Source organism: Hypomesus nipponensis, chromosome 17 (assembly GCF_054491055.1).
Source record: "Hypomesus nipponensis isolate SF chromosome 17, ASM5449105v1, whole genome shotgun sequence".
Classification (NCBI taxonomy): domain Eukaryota; kingdom Metazoa; phylum Chordata; class Actinopteri; order Osmeriformes; family Osmeridae; genus Hypomesus; species Hypomesus nipponensis.
Window position 1 is genome coordinate 20453126 of NC_140377.1, and position 19375 is coordinate 20472500.

A 19375-nucleotide genomic window follows, 5' to 3' on the forward strand; every position below is an offset into this window, starting at 1 on the left:
TCTCTCTCTCTCTCTCTCTCTCTCTCTCTCTCTCTCTTTCTCTTCTCTCTCTCTCTCTCTCTCTCTCTGTCTCTCTCTGTCTGTCTCTGTCTGACTTGTCTCTCCGTCTTTCACTCTCTCTGTCTGAGCTCTTGTCACTCTTTCTCTCCCTTTCTTTTTCCCTCCTTTCAACATTCATCTTTCCATCCCTCTTTCTCTCCCGCCCACCCCTGCTCTATCCGCCCCCCCACCCCGCCCCCCCCCCCCCCACATCCATCAACATCTTACCTTAGCCCTCCTGACGGAAAATTACCAATTATTTCTCAGAGTTCCTATCACAAGCTCGCTCTCTACTTATCGCCACCTCTTGTTTTCTCACACTATCACACAGCAGGAAAAACACACACACACACACATACTCACACACACACGTACACACACATACTCACACATACACACGTACACACACATACTCACACGTACACACACATACGTACACAGAAGAAATAACGCTGCTGTTTTATCAGTGATAAAAGGCTATGTTGACCAATCCACATGCTCCACTTCTCCATGAGAATATATTCCCACACCACCTAATGTGTTTTTATGCACACATCATGCACCAACACACACACACACACGCACACACACGCACGCTCCGATAAGGTTACAAGCTGGTGGGAGTGGGCGCAGCAGCAACCAAGGTCACATGGGCCCACAGTCATGAATGAACAGGAAGACAATAAGAGACTTCATTCATGCTCAGGCGGTAAACAAACATGTGTGTGGCACGATACGGTACCTACAGGCCTAAGACAGTAATCCAGGGTTAAGCCCCTCTTGGTGACTCTCTCTCTCTCTCTCTCTCTCTCTCTCTCTCTCTCTCTCTCTCGTGCGCGCACACACACAGACTAACACTACAGCATGCAGTTAATCAACTCAATTGTAAATCCTTCTTGTTGATCACGTACGCGTGAGTCACTCAATCAAAGTCCTGCCTTCCTCCTGTGAGGACTGTTCAGACAGGTTGCCGAGAGACACAGAGGAGGGAGAGAGAGAGGAGGGGGGGAGAGAGAAGGGGGAGAGAGAGGAGGAAGAGACAGAGGAGGGAGAGAGAGAGGAGGGGGGGAGACAGGGGGGGGAGAGAGGAGGAAGAGACAGAGGAGGGAGAGAGAGAGGAGGGGGGGAGAGAGGGAGAGAGAGAGGATGGGGAGAGAGGAGGAAGAGAGAGAGGAGGGAGAGAGAGAGGAGGGAGAGGGAGAGGGGGGAGAGAGAAGGGGGAGAGAGGAGGAAGAGACAGAGGAGGGAGAGAAAAAGGAGGGGGGGGAGACAGGAGGGGGGAGAGAGGAGAAAGAGACAGAGGAGGGAGAGAGAGAAGAGGGGGGAGAGAGGGAGAGAGAGAGGATGGGGAGAGAGGAGGAAGAGAGAGATGAGGGACAGAGAGAGGAGGGGGAGGAGAGAGACCAAGAGAGATGGTCACGTCAAGTCGAACGTGAGAGGGCGAAAGAGAGGAAAGGAAGGCACATATGAGCAAAAGCTTGGTACGCGGACAGCATGCCTCGCCAACAACAACAGCAACAACATTTCAGTCAGAGAAATTTCAGCAGCATGGAGACCTGCTCGCACACATCTGGCCCTGGGAATGTTCTTCAGTATCTCTCTGCCCGCACCTTGCGGAGGGTCTGGGGTGTGGGTGGAGATCCTCCTGGCTTCAAGCTGTCAGCACTGCTCAGCATGGACACCGGATCACACTCCCCCTCCCCCTCCCCCTCCCCCTCCCCCCCCCTCTTCTCCCTCCCTCCCTCCCTCCCTCTCTCTCTCTCTCTCTCTCTCTCTCTCTCTCTCTCTCCCTCCCTAGCCCTAATACAGCCCTTATACAGCCCTAATACAGCCCTAATACAGCCCTTATACAGCCCTAATACAGTCCTAATATAGCCCTAATACAGCCCTAATACAGCCCTAATACAGCCCTAATACAGCCCTAATACAGCCCTAATGCAGCCCTAATACAGCCCTAATACAGCCCTAATACAGCCCTAATACAGCCCTAATATAGCCCTAATACAGCCCTAATACAGCCCTAATACAGCCCTAATACAGCCCTAATACAGCCCTAATGCAGCCTTAATATAGCCCTAATGCAGCCCTTACGCAGCCCTTACGCAGCCCTAACGCAGCCCTAATACAGGCCGTAAAATGACTTTGAAAAAAATGACAGGGGCCTTCAGCACTAGCTGATATCAGCTGGATTGTTTGGGTATGTGTGCGTGTGCGTGCGTGTGTGTGTGTGTTTCTGTGTGCACAACGACTAATGAGACTGTGCTGTTCTCCGATTGAAGAGAAGTTATGAAATGGAGACCGACAGGTAGATGACAGACGTGGTACATGTCTTTACCAGAGTACCAAGGTGTGTGTGTGTGTGTGTGTGTGCGTGCAGGGCAGTCCAGGTAAATCAGCAGCTGCAATCTGAGCAGATTTGGATGGAGAGGCTCCCTCAAAGTAACAGAAACTGGAGGGAGCCCAAATGAGAGTGCAGAGTCACTCCGACACTCAGACACGCACACGCACGCACACGCACGCGCACGCACACGCGTGCTTGGTACAGTGGAAAATATAATCAGGTGCTTTGTGAGATAAGCAAATGTGTGTGTGTGTGTGTGTTTGTCTTGCAAGAACCGTATGACCTTGAATATCAATGGAACATGTGCGCGCACGCACACACACACACACACACACACACACTCACACTCACACACACACACACACACACACACACACACACACAGGGCTGTATTATGTCCAGTTAATGAAGGTCTCACAGGAGAGGCATATAGTCAGATCAGTATCTGTGAAAGGAGCCTTTCTGTGCTCAAGGAGCCAGGCCCTACGCACACACACACACACCTATCACAACCTTATCACAGCCTGGAGCCTGTGTGTGTGTGTGTTTGCGTGTATTTGTTTTGTCTACGTTCTACGTAAAGGTCTGATTTCAACAGAAGCCACAATATCAGAAACTTTGTTTCCAGGAAGTTTTTTCTGGCCTCTCTCATTTTATTTGTCCTTTACATTTTTCCCTTGAGTTAATCAACTTCCCTCTCCCTCTCTGTCTCTCTCTGTCTCTCTCTGTCTGTCTGTCTCTCTCTCTCTCTCTCTCTCTCTCTCTGTCTCTCTCTCTCTCTCTCTCTCTCTCTCTCTCTCTCTCTCTCTCTCTCTCTCTCTCTCTCTCTCTCTCTCCCAAGGTCTCTGGTGGCACTCTGTGTCAGCATGTGGGACGTGTGTGTATGTGTGTGAGAGAGAGAGAGAGAGAGAGAGAGACAGAGAGAGACAGAGAGAGAGACAGAGAAGGAGAGACAGAGAGAGACAGAGAGAGACAGAGGAGAGACAGAGAGAGACAGAGAGAGACAGAGAGAGACAGAGAAGGAGACACATAGACAGAGAGAGAGAGAGAGAGAGAGAGAGAGAGAGAGAGAGACACAGAGAGACAGAGAGAGACAGAGACAGAGAGAGAAGGGGGGGCTATAAACAGGGTGAAGGGGATGGTAAATTGTGAACTCTTGAGTCCAGTGGATCTCTCTGTCGCTATCATTATAAATCTCTCAGGTCAGCCTATCTGTAGCTGCCTCCAGCCTCTACTGCCTCTACTGCCTCCAGCCTCTACTGCCTCCAGCCTCCAGCCTGTACTGCCTCCAGCTTCCACTGCCCCAAGCCTCTACTCTGTCTCCTACTGGCTGGCCTATCCCAAATGATCACACCTGATGGAGTGTATCCAACCAACAATAACAACAACAGTGCAGCTAGTCTGAGGTCAGAGGTTACTTTGAGGGGGGGGGGGAGGGGGTCGAGGGTGAGAGCAATATTGGTCAGTTCCCCTGACAGGCCAGGATGAATGGGCAGGATAAAAGTCAAATGGATGATCGTTTTGGGGTTAGATAAGGCTTGATAGGGTTACTAATCTACGGTATGATTGATCTTGTCTGGCACGCACTCCACCCATCTGACGCCCCAAGCGAGATTCCAGAGGAGTTAAGTGTTTCAAATGCATTTCTATGAATTTGCTTTTGGTATTTGTTTAAGGTAAGTGTTTTAAACCCAGCTAAGAGTTTTAGGTACTTTTACCCGCAGCACCCACAGGTGTTTTGGGTTGCCGTAACAATGTAAGGACATAATCCGCAATTGATTAAACCGGATTAAGAACGGAACAGCTACTAACCTGGCAACCCCACTGAGTTCCGGAATTATCCAGGGCTGTTCGACTCCATTGGCTCCCCTTGTTGTCGTGGTTACTTCCTCCACAGAGATGGGCGAGAGTCAACGATGAAACATAACGCGACCGGCCGCCATTTTGAGGATACTAACCTAGTTATTTGTTGAGGATTTATCGTATAGAAATACCCTTTTTAGCTTTGGTGATGGAATGGAAAAGATTTGTGGCGATCCTAGCTCTGGTTTGGCTGTGCCCAGACTCTAGCTGTGAAGTATTTACTGAAATGAAGGCCAAAGTGAAGGCCAAAACAACAAACAAACAGAAACTAATGAGTAAACGGGTCGTCACAGATGAATGTGTGGGCAGTGGGGTTGTCCTCTTGGTTTGGAGAAATTCTCAGAGTCACTGTGGTCCAAATCACATATGTTTTCAGTACATGTGTGTGTGTGTCTGTGTGTGTGTGCCTCCCCACAGCGCCCTCTCCCCAACCTCAGGGTCACACACAGGTCAGCCAACAACACCACCAACACCACAGACCTCCCCCCTCCCCCCTCCCCCCTCCCCCCTCCCCCCTCCCCCCTCCCCCCTCCTCCCTCCTCCCTCCCCCCCTCACCACCCCATAAACACATTCCAGCACTACTCTACTATAACAAGCCTCATCACTTAGTCCTTCAGTTTCATTAAGATCCTCTCGATACTGGAATACTGAATTCTCCTCACACAAGGAAGGGGATACAGGTGTATTCACAAGCCCTTGTGAGTGTGTGTGTGTGTGTGTGTGTGTGTGTGCATAGGTGTGTCCTGCAGCCGTCAAGTAGCCAGTTCATTAGATGGGAATTAGAGGGGACGAGTCTCGTTCCTGAAGGGGAAATAAAGGGGGGGGGGGGGGGCGTGGGTGGACAGGCCAGCTGTGGCTGGGACTGAGCCCCAGAGACAAGCCTTTCAGATGGGGCGCCAAGTGGCCGCGCTCCCCTCTCCCCCTCTCCTCAACTCCTCCTCTCCTCCCCTTCTCCTTTCCTCCTCCTCTCCACCTCCACCTCTCCTCAACTCCTCCCCCTCTTCCTCCTCTCCTCAACTCCTCCCCTTCTCCTCTTCACCTCTCCTCCTCTCTACCTCCACCTCTCTTGTCCACCTCTCTTCTCCACCTCTCTCCTCCACCTCTCCTCCCCCCTCCTCCTCTCCTCCCCCTCTCCTCGCTCCAGCGGGCCCCACCAGGCTTCGCCAGGATCCCTGACATGCAGGGGTTAAACTGGGCACACGGCCCCTTGTCAGCACGAGCCTGTACAGACTCACACACACCGACAGATCCTGTACCCACACACACACACACACACACACACAGAGGGACCCTGTACACACACACACACACTCAGGCCACACACACACCCAGGTGCAGAAATACACACAAAGAAAATCAAAGCATCATATTGACGGAGGCATGAAGCGCTCAGTAGTTTTTCTTTGACGAATTGAAGCCCAGAACGAGAACTGGAGACTGTCTCCCGCCCTGTTCCCCCGCAATCTCACACATGGCTGTCAGTGACAAACACTGACAACAGGAAGTAAGCTTTACACCGTCCTGAGATGAAAGATACACACACACGCACACTCCGGCCATCCTCCTGGACACACACGAAGAGCAGACCTGTAAACATGTGGTTACCTGGGCCAGACTATCTCGTAAAGTCATAAAGGGCCGTGTCGCTGGCTGTAAACTGACAGGGAATATCCCCCCCCCCCCCCCCCCCCCATGACCCCCGCAGTCAGACCTGGGGATAGGAAAAGAAGGGGAGTTATGGGGGGGGGGGGGGAGAAGGGCTGCTTGGTTATCGGAGGGAGAACAGGTTAGGACAGTTCTATTTTCTCAAAAGGCTACGAGGACTTTCACAAACTAGGGGTGGTTTTGTGCGAGGGGGTGAGAGCCGGCTGGTCGTTCTTTATAGAGGCTTTTATCAAAGTCATCAAACCGTTTCTGTGTTTTCAAGTAGTGTGTTTCGGCACTTGAAAGGCGTTGCTGTTACGTCTGTTTGTGCGTAGGCGTCCTCGAGGATTGTGACACCGTGAGTCTGTGTGTTACGACTGCGCGTGGGGTTAGCAGTGGTGTTGTGCTGTGTGTGTGTGTGTGTGTGTGTGGTGTAAAGAGCAGGTTTGGGGCCCTGCTAGACCCGGAAGAGAGATGATTCATGTTAGACCCAGACACACACACACACACACATAGACACACACAGACACACACACAGACACACACCTACCTCCGGCATCAAAGACTCTGGCCGAACAGGCGTCACATGACCTGTCGGCAGAGCCTGGGAACCACCGCACACAACACAGAGAAGAGAAGAGAGGGATGGGGGGTCGTGACCGTGACAACCTGTCTCCCCCTGTGAGGTCACAGGAAGAGACCAGGCCGTCGGTCACGGCGACTTATGACCGACTTGGTCCACAGACGTCCATGGAAGCAAATGTGTCAACGCATGCAGGTTTCATGTCAACTGAACTCTCTCAGACACACACACACACACACACACACACAAACACACACATTGCTAAAGGCATGCGAGGTCAGTGAACAACCACACGACAGCCTTCACAGAGCCAATCGACGCCGAGCGCTATCGAGTGATGTCACAGGCGTATATATATGTCAGCACCTCTAACCCCGTGCTAAAATCTCGGGCCGCTGGAAAACCCCCATAATGCAACACACTCTAAAACAGCCAATAAACAACATTTGCCACATTCGACCAATTAAAAGGCTGGTGAGAGACTTACGGTCCTGTGAAATGCTAGACGGAGCGCGGCCACCATGCGCTAACCTCCGTCACACCCCAGCTACTCCACGGACGCCACGGGGCGGTGACATCACACCCCCCCCACCCCCCAGTGTCTGTAAATGACAATGTTCCTCAATTGTTCCTAGAACGTTCTTGTACCTGGCATTGGCAGGAGAACCTACTGACCCGGCGTTAGAACACACTCACGTGTGTACACCGCACTCACACACACACACACACATGCACACCCACCACACACATGCACACACACACACATACACACCCACCACACACATGCACACACACACATATGTACCCACCACACACATGCACACTCACACACACAAGTTTCCTTAATGGAAAGCCAAGGCTAGTCTATTGGAAGAGCTCAAACTGTAAAACCTAGCAATTTACTGTCACGAAACATTAGCGTTTAGTATAGGGTTTCCCAGTAACTGTGTGTGTGTGTGTGTTGTGTGTGTGCGTGTGGTGTATGTGACAAATGAGAGAAGGAAAGAAATGGAAAAAGAGAAAGAAAGAACGAAAGAAGGAAGAAAAAACTTGACTCCATCCAATCCTCCTTGAACTGATGTGTGTGTGTCTGTCTGTGTGTGTGTCTGAGAGAGAGACACGTCTTCTATTGTAGCGCCAGTTTGATACCACACACAGTGTCATTTCCTTTATCAGGGAATGTAGCCGTTCTCCATCGACACCTTTATCTCTCTCTGTCATCTCTCTGTCTGTCTGGTCCTCCCTCTCGATCTGACTGTGGGAGGGGGGGGGGAGCAGGGGGTGGTATCATCTCTATCTGGGATCGGGGGAGGGGGTGAGGCTGGGGTGGGGGGGCTGCATTCCAAGGCTCTTCAGGATGTGTGTCAACGCGTGTGGGGCGACAAGCTGGTTCCTCACACACACACACACACACGCACACAAACACACAGACACACACACAAGGACCACCCCTCTTACCGTGTCTGTGCTTGCCCGCCCTCTCGCTACACTATCTTTCTTTCCCTCTGCCTCACAAACGCACACTCTGTCTCTCGACATAGACGGCATGTGTATGCATACGCATCCATGTTCACGGTATCTACACACTGTGTATGTGTCACAGTGGTGGCTCCCCTCACAGTCAGAGTCTGGAATGTTCCTCAGCACATACGCCTGCATCTCCTTTACCTGATTAGATATCTCAGGGATCACTACGACTTGTCCTGAGTCCGATCATTACCGTATGCTGTATATCTGTTTCTTGTCGTACTCGCAGATTTATATATGGTTTACATGTACAGTGATGTGCAAAACACACATGCAAAACCGTTTTGAAGCCAAGCAAAAATGCTTTAAGAAACACTGCAATGAAAAAACAAAACGCTCTCAACTATCGCACTATTATACTGTTGACAAATACGGAAGGCAAAAAAGGAAATGTCAAGGACAATATTCATGTAAATATCTTGAGGGCCTACAAAGCTTCAGTACTGTCTATGCAGTGTACCTCAAGTGTTACAAACACCCAAAACATTCAAGGTCCCCAGTTCCCCTGGAGTGTCAGCTAGGTTGTAAAAGGTTTGGAACCGGTCCGGGGGAAGGTCCCCGGAGCACAGATACACATACAGGAGATTCTTCATGGCAGCATTCCAACCCCCTCACCCTCACCCTTATTTAGTCTAGGGAAGGAGGGCAGTGTTCTCGACCAGCTCAAACGCTCATGTTTTCATTACTTCTACAGTAAATCAGCTGTTTTAATGGCCTCAGCTGGGAGTTAGCCCTAATAAATACCACAGGGACTGTGATTTATTACCCTGAGGGATGGGGGAGGGGTGGGAGATGGGGGGGTTATGGGGTCATGGGGCTGGGCGGGGGGGGGGGTATTGGGGATGCGGTATAAGATGTTATCTCCTCAAAATAAATATCTGCTGCAGGATGAAGTGTGTCTGTTCGTAGCTGGGCTTCGGTTAGAGCGTGCGTGTCTGTGTGTGTGCGTGTGTGTGTGTGCGTGTGTGTGTGTGCGTGTCTGTGTGTGTGCGTGTCTGTGTGTGTGCGTGTGTGTGTGCGTGCGTTGGGTGGGTGCTTGTCCAAACCTGAAGCGGTGTAAATTTGTTTTCAATCGCCTTTATACTTGATAGGATGGGGAGGGGGAGGGGGAAAGGAGTGGAGAGGGACGGAAGAGATGAAGGAGGGAGTGAGGAGTGTGCTGTCTCCTCCAGATGAAACTCATCTTACAGAGAGAGAGACTGAGAGAGAGAGAGAGAGAGAGGGGCATGGACTGAGAGATAGAGAGATAGACAGAGAGAGAGAGAGAGAGAGAGAGAGAGAGAGACAGAGAGAGAGAGAGAGAGAGAGAGAGAGAGAGAGAGAGAGACAGAGAGAGAGAGAGAGAGAGAGAGAGAGAGAGAGAGAGAGAGAGAGAGAGAGAGAGAGGCAGAGAGAGGACAGTTCAGCCTTGACTCAGAGGGGAGATGAACTGTAACTGGTACTGGGAGTTCCAGTAAGGAACTCCTGTTCCTTACTGGTCTGCACACACACACACACACACACACACCCACACGCACGTGCAGACAGACTCGGCAGGCTACTCAGACAGTGGGATGAGTGCATGATCACAAGCAGTTTCCCAGCAGACACCTCTTACCAGGGCACAGGGACCCAAACTGCTCCTGTGTATTATATTCAATGTTCCTTCTGGTAAGAAGCACATTCACTTCCTTCTATTTGTCACACCTCTACCTCTCTCCCTTTCTCTCCCACTCTCTATCTCTCTCTCTTTCTTTCTACCCCTCTCTCTCTCTCTCTCTCTCTCTCTCTCTCTCTCTGCACGTATCTGTCTCTCTCTCTGTCTCTCTCTCTCTCTCTCTACCTCTCTCTCTACCTCTCTCTCTCTACCTCTCTCTCTCTCTACCTCTCTCTCTATGTGTTGTGTGTGACAGTTGAAGGCAGGCCCTCTGTCTTTCTGTGTGTGTGTCACAAACAAGTCTCTGTTATCTGGGGTGCAGGCTGATGAGAGAGTGATGGGAGTTGGAGTGTGTGTATGTGTGTGTATGTGTGAGTGTGTGTGTGTGTATGTGTATGTGTGTGTGAGTCTGTGTGTGTGAGTGTGTGTGTGTGTGTGTGTGAGTGTGTGTATGTGTGTGTGAGTGTGTGTGTGTGTGTGTGTGAGTGTGTGTGTGTGTGAGTGTGTGTAAGTGTGAGTGTGTGTGTGTATGTGTGTGTGTAAGTGTGTATGTGTGTGTGTGTGTGTGTGTGTATGTGTGTGTGAGTGTGTGTAAGTGTGTATGTGTGTGTGTGTGTGTGTGTATGTGTGTGTGAGTGTTTGTATGTGTGTGTGTGTGTGTGTGTGTATGTGTGTGTGTGTGTGTGTATGTGAGTGTGTGTGTTATCTCAACTGCCGTCACCCCCCCCCCGCTTCCCGCCCCCTCCATAACACCACAGGCGCTGTGCTCAATACCTGGAATACCTTGTCAAGCACAGTTTGGTTGATAGAGAGGGATGGAGTGATTGAGAAAGAGAGGGAACGAGAGGGGAAGGAATGTGAGTGACAGAGAGAGAAAGGGAGTCAGGAGAGAGAGAGAGAGAGACAGAGAGAGACAGACAGACAGAGACAGAGAAGGAGAGACATAGACAGAGAGAGAGACAGAGAGAGAAGAGAGAGGGGGTGAGTGAGAATAAGAGTGAGAGAGTGAGAGATAGATAGAGAATAAGAGAGAGAGAGAATGAGAGTGAATAAGAGAGAAAAAGAGAGAAAGAATAAGAGAGAGAGAGAGATGGAAAGAGAGAGAGAGAATAAGATAAAGAGATAGAGAGAGAAAGAGAAAGAGAGAGAGAGAGTGAGTGAGTAAGTGAGAGAGAGAGAGAGAGAGAGAGAGAGAGAGAGAGAGAGAGAGAGAGAGAGAGAGAGAGAGAGAGAGAGAGAGAAAAAAGGGAACGAGAGACTGAAGATAGACGGATCAATCCTCTCACTCTCCTTGGTCATGACATCGTGCATGTACAGTACACTCCCAAAGCATGATGGGAAAGCCCCCCACCACCCCCCCTCCATGAGCGACCCGGTGACCCCGAATGAGGGGGGAGGTAGGGGTCATCCTCTTGTCCTCTGCTATCGCCGTTATCAGAGCCAAAAAGATACGAAGGAATCCCTCACTTGTGGCCGTAGAGAGAGGAGAGATAAGAGGCTTTATCTTCACAGTTACCCTAATGTCTCCATATCCACTGTTGACACCACTGGAATCCATCCCATAATGCCTGGCGGGCCAGCCCCACTCCCGGAAACATACAGGACATGTGTGTTTCTTTTCCAAATTCTAGCACACCTGAATAATTAGCTGGCTAAATAGGTTTAGTTATACCTCTGTCTATACATTTTCCTTTCTGTTTTCCCAAGCTATGTTAGCGCACAACACGGGTCTAGCTAGCTACTCAGAGCCAGCTAGCTAACAGACAACCAGTTAGCTAACACCGCCAGCTAGCTATCTGGGAGCTGGCACTATTTTGCTCACTCCAGATTCTGGTTATAAGCCTCTGTAATGTTTGTTTAATATCACAGAATCAATAGTATGCAGAAAAAGGCCTCAAACTGTTCACCTCTACCACTGCTTAAAGGACGAAAATGGAGACGACAAATATTTGTGAAAGTGTGTCGTTCTGTTTGTGACCCCCGGACACCGCTTGTGATTACAGACATTTGAGTCAAGACTTCCTCAAATCATGTTCTCATGTGTCATGTATTTCCCTGTGATCACTTGAAAAGGATTTTGTGGCTCGTTTGAAGATTCTTCACTTGGCGCAGAAGCGCAACAAAAGTATAACTCACTGTTATAGGTACTGGAAGCCTGGCCGTTTAATTAGACAGGTATGACACACCTGGTTAGAGCGCCCTCTAGTCTACAGTCCAGTATTACAGTTAGGGGGTGTAGTCAGTGTGTGATAGTCAGTGTGTGTATAGTAAGTGAGTGTATAGTCAGTATGTATGGAAGTGGTGAGTGCCAGTGTGCTCTGCTGTTCTCCTCATAAACACGCCTGAAATAAGATCAGACCAGTAAACCTTTGAATGCACTCGGTGTCTAACCTCTCTCTTTCTTTTCTCTTTCTCCCTCTGTCTTTTTTTCTACCTCCTTCTTCCTTGCTCTCTTTCTCCCCCTACATCTGTTCTCTCTCTCTCTCTCTCTCTCTCTCTCTCTCTCTCTCTCCCTCTATCTCTAACTCTCTCTCCCTCAAACACATGAGCTGAGAGGTAGTAAACAGAAAAACCACCACACACCACTATGTTAATTCATTCCATGCGCCTCTTCCTGCAGCCTGACCCCAGGCCCTATTTGGTCCCGCTCATTGACACTAACGTCAGGCACAAACTCACGCATCTCAGCCCTGCCGGTGATGCGTGGCGGCACAAACGCTCCTAAACGCTAAACAAAAACAGACACAGCAGAACCAAAGGAGGTGAATGGGGGGAGGGGGGGGGGGGGGGTGTGGGGTGGGGGGACGGCTCGCTGTCTGTCGAAAGACCAACGGAGTCCGGAACAAGTTCTGGAGGTTGAGTTCATTCACACAAACCATCTTCTAACCCTGAACGCGACAAGCCGATGGTGAGAAAGGGCAGGGAGAGGGAGGGAGGGGGTCGGTGTCATCGGCGGGAAGGGTGCTTGTGGTGGGGGGGGGGGGGGGGTGAGAGAGCTGCCGTCTTCTCAGGGGGTCCCAGGCCCAAAACAAACGAGACTGTCACACTTTCACTTCCATTTATAGCTGTGTACACACAGGGGCCAATTAGGGCTGGGAGGCTGGGAGGCAGGGAGGCTGGAAGGCTGGGAGGCTGGGAGGGTGGAAGGCTGGAAGGCTAGGAGGCTGGAAGGCTGGAAGGCTGGGAGGCTGGAAGGCTGGGAGGCGGGGAGGCTGGAAGGCTGGAAGGATGGGAGGCTGGGAGGCTGGAAGGCTGGGAGGCGGGGGGCTGGAAGGCTGGGAGGCTGGGAGGCAGGGAGGCTGGGAGGCTGGGGGCAAGGTTAGTGTCCTGCAAAGGCCAGGTTCAGCTGTGGCGGGGACAGGACAGCAGAAGTAGGAGACATTTGATGGACAGTATATCTGTCAAACAGGATGTTCTGGCGTTGTGTTTGTTTGCTGGTCACTTCTGCTTTAGCCTCGTCTCTCTGCGACTCGCCACAGTGTTTGTTTAGCTTTCTTCCTGATTTGCTTCCCTGTCATAATCTGGTTCCCATATTCCCATCCCTGTCACTTTGGGTGCTTCCAGAACAAACCTGCTGTCAGCCCTCTCTCTGTCTCCATCCATCCCTTCCTCTCTATCTTTCTTTTAATCCCTCCCTCCCTCCGTCCCTCCCTCCCTCCCTCCCTCTCTCTCTCTCTCTCTCTCTCTCTCTCTCTCCATCCATCTCTTACTCTCTTCTTCTTGCTTCATTTGCTCCTCCCTCTGTCCCTCTCTCTCTTTCCTCATCCCTCTCTCTTCCAGTCTCCCAGGCACTCCCAGGTCTTCCCCTGTCCTCCCCCTCCCTCCCCTGTTTCCCACGGGGTGGGGTTGTGTGGGAAGGCAGGGAGCCAGGCCTTGTGGGGGGGGGGGGGGGGGGAGAGGGAGTCACACAGACACATCTCTGCAGAAGCCAATGCACACACAATCAATCACAAGCACACACATATACTGTACAAGCCGGAACACAGAAGCTATCTGTGACGAGCTCACTATCGCCCCCTGTGAGCATCTGGCAGACAGGGACTGAGATACAAGAGAGAGAGAGAGAGAGAGAGAGAGAGAGAGAGAGAGAGAGAGAGAGAGAGAGAGAGGGAGAGATACGTGCAGAGAGAGAGAGAGAGAGAGAGAGAGAGAGAGAGAGAGAGAGAGGGATTGAGAGAGAGAGAGAGAGAGAGAGAGAGAGAGAGAGGGATTAGAGAGAGAGAGAGAGAGAGAGAGAGAGAGAGAGAGAGAGAGAGAGGGAGGGAGGGATGGAGGGAGGGAATAATGATAAAGAGTCTATCAGAAAATAACCCATGGTGACAGTTCCCATGCTGTCCCTGAGGGAAGAGTGAGAGGGATTCCCATAACCACCCACACACACCCTCTCTCTCCCCTCTCTCTCTCTCCCTCCCTCTCTCTCTCTCTCTCTCTCCTAGGGGTCCACGTCCTTCTGACAGCCCACTCCCTCCATCACCCCTGTATGGACACTGCCCTTGTCCCTGTGGCCCCCCACGTCTCTCTTTCTCTGGAACACGTCCATAAAACACACACACACACACAGATACACACACACAAACACACACACAAACACAAACACACACCGAAACTCTCACATAAAAAAGAAACCGCTTTGGCAGGCTACAAAACATACAGAACAGACTAGAAACCGTGACAGCACCTCCACCGTGATAACATCTATATCAGGGCAGTGGGCCAGCCAGACCAGAGTCTGAAGACATACATTGAAGAGGCAAAAGAGGGGAAGATTAAGGCGTGAAGGGCCATTAATAAGGAACTTAAACAGTACAAGGCGGGGTGTGTGTGTGTGTGCGCACGTGTGGCGCGTCAAATATGTAGTACATGTACGTAATGTCAAATATGTCATTGAGAAAGCGAGGGATCAGAAGACAAAGAGAGAGAAGGATGTGGGTGTTTCTGTCTCCTTCAGAGCGCCGGCCGGGTTAAGCTTGGCGCTCCACCAGTGGAGCTGTGTTTTACAGGTTCCCCCGGGCGACATTAGGACCCGCCCGGATTCAGCGCGGCCATCGTTTACTGGGCCTGGGTGGGTGGGGGAGCTGGACGTGCCGACGGCACATGGAGGGCTGCTATTACAGACCACGATGATTCTCTCCACAGGACCACTGCCTGGGTGTGGAGGGCTGCCCTGCTTGGGATGTGTGTGTGTGTGTGGGTGTGGAGGGCAAACATGTCACACTTTCTCACTGGTTACTGCTTTTCTAGGGTGAGGGGTGAGGCGGAGGGAGAGGTGGGTGAGGTGTGTTTGTGTGTGTGTCAGTGTGTGTGTGTCGGTGTGTGTGTGTGTGTGCTAAAGCAGTGTTAACAGAGAGGGCAAGCTGCCACCAGTTGAGGTGAGCTTTGGATTTGAATTCCTGGGCCCTGGACACTTCGTTTCCAAAACACACACACGCACACACACACAAAGAGAGAGAGAGAGAGAGAGAGAGAGAGAGAGAGAGAGAGAGAGAGAGAGAGAGAGAGAGAGAGAGAGAGAGAGAGAGAGAGAGAGAGAGAGAGAGAGAGAGAGAGAAGAGAGAGCACTGTTTGGGTGTTGTGTAAATCTTAGCGGTTGTGATAAACTGCTGAACAGGATTTATTTCCTATGACCACATAAAATTCAGCTGCGGGAAGCTGATTCTGTACATCTGTCCCCGTACAGAACACGCATGAAATCTTTGTCTGTTCCTGCATTTTAATGTATTACAGATGTATATGTGTGTGTGTATGTGTGTGTGTGTGTGTGAGGAGAGAAGAGGATATAAGATATGGCAGAGTGGCATGGAAGAGGCTAGTGAGGGCTAGAGGTGAGTGGAGACAGAAAGGAGTGTCTCTGCTCAGACTGTTTCTCTGCTCAGACTGTTTCTCTGCTCAGACTGTTTCTCTGCTCAGACTGTTTCTCTGCTCAGACTGTTTGACCCCCCCCCCCTCCCCTCCCCTCTCACGCCAAGGTGCACAAACCCGAGCGTGGTAAAGAGTGACCAGGGTCAGCCTGGCCGTCGGGAGCGTCAGGAAATGTTAATGCAAAATATATAATACACGGTCGTGAGGTCCTGGGCCGTTTTTCAGTCCCAGTCCAGACTGACAGTGCCTAATATCGAGTTTCGCCTCCAGCCGATTGTTTGTACGGTCTCCTGTCAATAAGCTCAGACCGGCACAGCTCCGGGGAAGCTGATCATATGTATGCACACGCACACGTCTCCACTGTTTGGCGCGAGCATTTGGGATCCAAGGGTAGGCGAATTTATTTTCCTTACTCGACAACTTTTACATAAGTCCTTGGTTTTACAGAAGGATATTGTACTCCGGTTGACTGAACAGTCTGGTCTTTATATTGGATCTGAATGATATTGTCTTTGCTTCAACGTGAAGACATTTGGCCACGAGGATGGGCCCTCATCCGTGCCTGACACGGTTACCGAGAGCTATCCTGTTACCTCACCTCGTTGGAAAACGATTTTGCCTCGCTTTAAAATAGGGTACCAGCTGCCGATGTGGCTGTTACTCATCTGCGGTCGGAAGTATTCAATGGCTCTCTCAGCTCGGAGATGCATCTTTGAGAATTAAGCAACCATATGTGCGAACGAGACATTTGACACTTGAGACCTATACGTTTCTCGGAGGCGTCCTCCCCCAAAATGATTGACATTGGAAATACTAACACGAATATTTTTATCTTTTAAATGAGCAAATGAGCCGTGCCCCTTTTGCATGGCATTGAATAGCAAGCGCGGGGTCACCCATGGTTGATTTAGAATGCGCGTTTCTAAATAAATACGCGTCAAGCTGTCCAAACAGGCGCGTGAACTGGTCCGACAGGTTGTTCTAAGCAATGTAAAAAGTTTGACAACATTTTGCCGCCGCGTAGCTCCTCCTCCAGTCTACTTTAAGGTGAGTGAGGTGCATGAGCGCATTTTGATCTCCTGCTGGGAGTTTGGGAGCGCTTGAGTTTACGCTACGGCTCGCCTAGTCCCTCCCATCTCGACTTAAAACTCTCGGCTATTTTCGCCACTAAAGCGCTTTTGTCTCGGGGTCGAGGAGCGTACGACGCTACGCCGGACACTTGAGCGCATTCCTTTGACTTGGAGGCTCGAACCTCTTTTGAACAGCGGTGACTGCAGTGTGTATCGGTCTTGTTCACTTTACGAGAGTTTTCTGGAACTTTTGACACACAGAAGCAAAACCGAGGGATTTTGAACTGTTGACTTGTCTCCGTGGGCACATTTGGATAAAGTAAGAGCACTAGAAACTGTGCTTGCGCCTTCAACCTTATCAACACCCGATAACGGTAAGATTCTTTGGAATGGAAATACTGCAAACTTTATGAATGAAAAGTATTCAACAGTTGTCAGACTTTGTATATGCAACGTAAATCAACGTTTGTGAGTCAATCTAGATGCATTCCTCTTCTCTCTGCAGACATACATGTGTTTTCCCCCCATATGAAAATATTATGGACCATAGACAGAGCGTGATTACGACACGTTAAGTTAAGGACGGGTAACACAACTGTTGAGTTTCCCCTGCCGTGTTTGTGCGATGTATGACAGGAGTCGTCTGCGCGTGAAATATGCACTCATTCCAGAAGCAGACACTGCCTTTCACCGCTCAAATGACTTTACTAAAGCATTCCATTTAACAAACGGGTTCAGATATACGGGCACTACTAACTCTTACTCGAAGAAAACCAGGTATTTTGTTACTCATTATAAAATGTAAATGACGGTTATGGGTTGAGCCCTTGTCTAAACCGCACCGGTCTACCCCCTCAAAAAACAGTTTTGGACGCGCGAGTGACCGGCCCACGTACGCGTGAGCTCAAAAGGCTATCGTTGAGCAAACAAATGTCCTAAACAGTGGAAAAAAGTGTACAAACACACTGTTTACGAGTTTGGGGGATGCCCAGACAGTAGCTATGGAGGCAAATCTGTTTAGTCACACGGGTTAAAAACAGATTAACTGTTATCTTTGTAGTTTTACACGTCATTTACCAAGGATTTGGCAATGGCTGATAAGGAAAATGCATCTCTTACAACGCATAAGTATAGGCAAAATATTTGAACACCAAAAAGTTTTAACACAACGAAAACAGCGTTTGTAATGACGGTGTAACAAATGCCTTACGTTCAAAACAAACGCTTAAAAACGGAGATATGTCAGGATAGAAGAAACTTGAGAAGGGTTTACATAAAGGGAGTTCAAACGTTCTAACCAGGAATAAATAACATAAAGAGAGTAGCCTACAAGTTTTGTTCGTTTGAGGCCCAGATTTTTCCCCGCCAATAAATAAAGGTTTAACAAATAAAAGAGACATGGCCTACACATGAACGAAAGGCGCGTGGCTGTTTCCACGCATGACTGAATGTGTCGCTGAACTATGTCAAACATCGACACGCCTCTATAAAACTATTGATCTGTCCTTTATATGGGTGTAGGCAAATACCCGCAGGCGTATGATTAAGGTGTAGGCTATAATTTAAATATTACAAAACGTATTTCACTGAACCACAAAAGCTAACATTCCAAGAGTCACAGACATGGGCAAACTGATCATTCGGTTAACATAGGTTAGAAGTGGATCATCGCAGAAATTTGCTGACCATGTCACACTAAGTTTATCTACAAAGCGCACCTATCTAGACCCGTGTAAGCGCACGCAGCTCTTGGAGCCTTGAGCCTCGTTCCTCTACTACATTCGGCTCCGATGCTTTGTTCGATACCGAGCAAGTATAAACAGTCTTCTGACCAAGATCTCTGGAGCTTCAAGTTAGATTAGCTTCTTTGCGCGCCCGCACACAGTCATGAAAAGTCGCGTAATCTTTCCCTGGGGCGAACGCGGACGGCATAAACCACTCTGACAGCCCAGTATTAACCCCAGTGCGGTTACAGACGGTGTCAATGGTGCTCTGTTTCCGTGACAGAAATAAACTATCATTACGCTGAACTAATGGATAGACTACTGTTTCTCTCGCGTCTTCACAACACACAATAATTTGTCAGTACAGGTGCTTGGCGAACCCACGGACAATTAGGCCTACATAAAGACTGACTTGCGTCTGGCTGCGGAGCTACACGGTGTGACGGCTTCGATAGGGAGAGACAGACAGGACCCTTAGCTCTAAGCGCCTTAGTCTCCTCACTGTCTACCGTATGTGTGTGTGTATATGTGGGTATACTTTCGGCTGCATGTATCAACAGGCTGGCGTCTTGGTACAGTAGCCGAGACCCTCTCAATTCAAAGCGCTGAGAGAGAGAGATAAATCGAAAGAGAGAGAGAGAGAGAGGGTGGCGAATTCCAATGAGTGCGCAATCATGATTTGAGAGCGCATATTTGCGTGATGGAGTTTTTTACACATACACACAGCGGTCCACTGTAACTGGGTCCTCGGGAGACATACAGCTCTGTGACACCCGATGACCAATCTGGGCATCAAAATCGTCGTCATGCCCTCCATCCATTCTGCCCGCTGACCAGCATGGCACTGCCCTGTTTAGTTTCGTGTCAGCCAGCCAAGAGCCAGTTTTGAAACCAAACTGGCCTGTTTGTATAGCATCACCAAGGCTCCGCTGAGTGTGGCAAGGTTGTTTCGGCTTGTGGCGTAATCAGAGTGGACGTTTGTCATCCGTGGCAAAGGTTTGAGGCGGAAGTGTCCTTGTTTAACACTGCAGTCTCATGCATCCTCCGTATATCCTCCTCTCCCATCTCTTCCCTCTCCTCTCCTCTCC

General features: G+C 50.0%; 2 protein-coding genes across 2 annotated transcripts in view; one reads left to right on the forward strand and one right to left on the reverse strand.

Moving 5' to 3' along the window:
* The window catches only part of coro7 (coronin 7), a 112090-nt gene that overhangs the window by 13427 nt on the left and 79288 nt on the right, over positions 1 to 19375 (reverse strand). The gene's annotated exons all lie outside the window — the stretch shown is intronic.
* Positions 16664 to 19375, forward strand: part of vasnb (vasorin b) — a 26795-nt gene continuing 24083 nt past the window's right edge. The window contains exon 1 of the mRNA XM_084678424.1: positions 16664 to 16937. The gene's annotated coding sequence lies outside the window, so the exon portion shown is untranslated. The remainder of the gene's footprint in view (positions 16938 to 19375) is intronic.